This window comes from Brachyhypopomus gauderio, chromosome 8 (genome assembly GCF_052324685.1).
Source record: "Brachyhypopomus gauderio isolate BG-103 chromosome 8, BGAUD_0.2, whole genome shotgun sequence".
Taxonomy (NCBI): Eukaryota; Metazoa; Chordata; class Actinopteri; order Gymnotiformes; family Hypopomidae; genus Brachyhypopomus; species Brachyhypopomus gauderio.
In genome coordinates, this window is record NC_135218.1 from 11,784,910 (window position 1) to 11,788,643 (window position 3,734).

The 3,734-nt window shown below is 35.9% G+C and overlaps 1 long non-coding RNA gene across 1 annotated transcript; it reads left to right on the forward strand.

The window, feature by feature from the left end:
• Nucleotides 1–1,685, forward strand: LOC143521492 (uncharacterized). The gene is made up of 3 exons (XR_013132773.1): nucleotides 1–1,003; nucleotides 1,208–1,261; nucleotides 1,342–1,685. It is a non-coding gene; the product is annotated as an uncharacterized LOC143521492 (long non-coding RNA).
• The last annotated feature ends 2,049 nt before the right edge of the window (nucleotides 1,686–3,734 follow it).

Consider the following 3,734-nt stretch of genomic DNA (forward strand, 5'->3'; position numbering starts at 1 on the left):
CTTACGGGCTCCGTAATATTTTATGGAGAGAATTCAGTGCCTATTCGAAAAGTAATCGCTACTAGGCAAAAATGGAAATGCAATCCACAAAATGCATTGCTTTTCCATACAAACATGCAGAATACGTGCCACAATGAAATGCAAAAGCACTATTACATTACGTTTCAATGCACTTTATCTCTTTATTGAAAAACAATACACAAGAATTACCATTCAAAACCAAAACGCTGAATTTGTGCCAGAATTGAATATAATACAGCTCGAAATGTAATCACGGCACCGAGGTATTGCTTTTCACCGTACGGTATTTCTGACATAAATGTCTCCTTTAAATGTAATGATCACGAGATTGATTTAAACACTGATGTGATGAAAACATGCCACAATGAAAAGTAAAAGCTCCAGGATTTGTATTTAAAGAAAGAAACGCTGAATTCGTGCCAGAAGCCACCCTGAAATACAATGGACTGAACGTCATTGTATTCTATTGTGTGTCTCTGCGAAGCTGTATTCATGCCAGAATGAAATCTAATCACAGTCCAATAGGAACGCTCGCCTGAATTTGGGGCGGGGCTTAGACTCCAGTCAGAAGCAATCGCTCATAGTTGGACTTGAAAGCAGCAGAAATGTCTTTTCACGACAGAATAAAAGGAAATAAACAGTCTAATTGGACAAATTGAGGCTGGTGCAGTTACAGACGACTACGTGCTTAACTTAATTATTCCCTATCTACCAACCTATCTACAACTCTAACCATCTATCTACCTATTAATCTACCTACATCTCTCTTTCTATCTATAACCATTGTGTCCTATCTATCTATATCTCTATCTCTCTATATCTCTATGTCTCTATATCTCTGTCTATCTCTATCTCTCTCTCATTTCCATGTTAACAGCACCTACACCACAACAAGGGCAAACAAGGTGGAACATGCCCAATACGTACACATGGCCATCTCAGGACACAAGACAAGGCCAGGATGTTCTTCATCATACAAATGGTGAGTTTACCTAAAACTTTACAAGCCATATACACACATGCACCTCCTTGTATCTATGTATACTGTCTATTTTATCAGCTCCATTTTGGAGCATGTTATAGTTTTTATAGATATTTGTCAGTATGTATAAATAAACACTCATATTTACAATCACTTCTTAGATTACTAAAATTAATGTTTAAATAAACCTTGTACTGTAAACAGCACACACTGCACAACAGGGACCCTCAAGGCGGTTCATCAATAATCAGTGCACATGTAAGTTTGGTCTTTAAGACAAAGTAGTTTATAAATTGCTTACAATGAGTAAAAGGATAACTTCTATCTTATTTTTGCAGCTGTAGACAGAACAGTGTTAGAGGCAGTGAGAGAGATGGACCTGAAGATTACTTACCTCACATCACTTGTTGAGTTTCTTGTGGGTGGCTGGCGAATTTTGCCCCCACAACAGGTCCAGGATGAGGAGGAAATTAAAGTTTTTCCACTAAATTCAATGGAGGCCCTAGAAGATTTAGAGAAAAGACTGTTAGACAATGGGCTGAAGCAGAGGATGGTAACTTCATTTATAGATGATTTCCCATTACAGTTTTTCTCAGTCGATTTGGTTCATTTCTCAGATCAGAATTGAAATTCTCAAAACTGTTCATTCAGTCTCCACATCACCTAATCACTTGTGCACATCATAATTGCATTTCTCATTGTGTTTCACATTTTGCAAATGTTTTTGTACATTTTGCAAATGGACATGGACAATTGTCTGTTTTTTACATTATCAATTGCTTATGTTATGTTTATTAAAATGTATTGTACGGATTGTCTGTTTGGATTGTCTTACTCTCCAAAACATTTAGTCTTTAGGTCATCGCCTTGGTCATTGCATGCAAAAGTGCTGAACATGTTGTCATAATCTCTAAGGCATCATTTTACTTTTTTTTGTTGTTACATTTTGGTAATTTTATCCTAACTTGATTAAATGATTCACATGTGAACATTCAGTTACAGTAAGAAAGGGAATTTGTGAAGGTTTAGATCAACCAATAGTTTCAATGGTTTTTGGGATTTGGACCCATAGTATTGTTAACCTTGTAAATCCTGTAAAGCGCTTTGTGACAACATATGTTGTGAAAAGTGCTATACAAATATATTTGATTTGATTTGATTTCAACCACAGGCCAGAGGTGCGTCTCATGAACTGTTACTGTAATTGGCAAACATTTTTAGATGCTAAACATTGCAGTATCACAAAGTCTCATAATGGAAACACGAGGCCATGTACAGGGTGAACAGCCAAGAAGAGGACGAAGACTATGTGGTGTAAGGCTGAAGGGACAAAACAGTAAAATAAGGGCAACAATTGTGGACCATGTTTTACATGTAAGTCATGGTCTCACAATGGCTGAAGCTGGTCGCTGGGTGCAGCTGAATATTGGAAGAACAACTGTGTCTGTGTTCAATCGTTCAAACATTTCATAGAGAAAATGTATGTAAATTCAGAAATGTGCATTCTGCTGTAATGCTGCACACTGACATTACAGTAATTCTGACATTATAAAATTTTGTGTATTGCATTTTTGCATTCTTATACCATATAGGACATAAAAATGAGCTCATAGGGGTGGCAGAGGTTCCATTTTCTGTATTTTCTCTGGAGGTTGTATGTGCTCAGGTTGTTTTGAATGTGTAGAGTAAGTTTCTAATTTTGCAGTTTTTCCAGTCAGCTGTCTGTCTTTTCTGAGTTTCAATCAGATTTGTTTTTGTCAACAAATTGCAGTGCAAACAATACAGTCAAACAATATTGCTATACAAACTTGATTCCAGGCCAATTTCTTTCTATCAGTCTCCCACATGTGTAACTTTTGTGTTCTTTGTATTTTGTGTGTAACGTAGTATTTAATTTGATATACCACAGAATATTGACTGAGAAAAACTGTAAATCAAATCTAGCTACCACCAACTCTCTGTCTCCACAAATATGGACTTGTGCTAACGGGCCGCCCAATGGAGAATGCATTACCTTTTGAGTCTTGGTCCTCCCGAGGTTTCTTCCTAATCCCCACCATCATATGGAGTTTTTCCTTGTCACTTTTGGCTTGCTATTTAGGGAACTGGACCCATACGATTGTAAAGCTGCTTTGTGACATGTTTTGTAAAAAGCGCTATATAAATAAATTTGACTTGACTGACTAGCTAGCTAGCTATCTATCTCTATCTAGCTATCTATCTCTATATCTCTGCAGAATATCTGTCAATATCTAAACATTTTCTAAAAAGAAGTGCAAATATTTTAGCCAAGATTGTATACAGTTTTATATTATTAGTAAAAATCTTCTAATCACTTACTTTAAGTCAATACAATAAATAAGATATTAACTGATTTTAAATAAGAACCCTGATTACTAAATGCAAAACATAATGCTATGTTATGAAGTGTGTCTCATGTTACGTACTAGTAAGGTTACACAACAGGTAAAATCATCCTACCTACATTTTCACTATAAGCACGTTCTGGTAAGGTTAGACAACAGGTAAAATTATCCTACCTACATTATCATCACTATAAGCACGTACTGGTAAGGTTACACAACAGGTAAAATCATCCTACCTACATTATCATCACTATAAGCACGTACTAGTAAGGTTACACAACAGGTAAAATAGTCCTACCTACATGATTGTCGAAAGCACGGTATAATTACAGGATTTATAAAGTAATATATAATGTATTTTAACA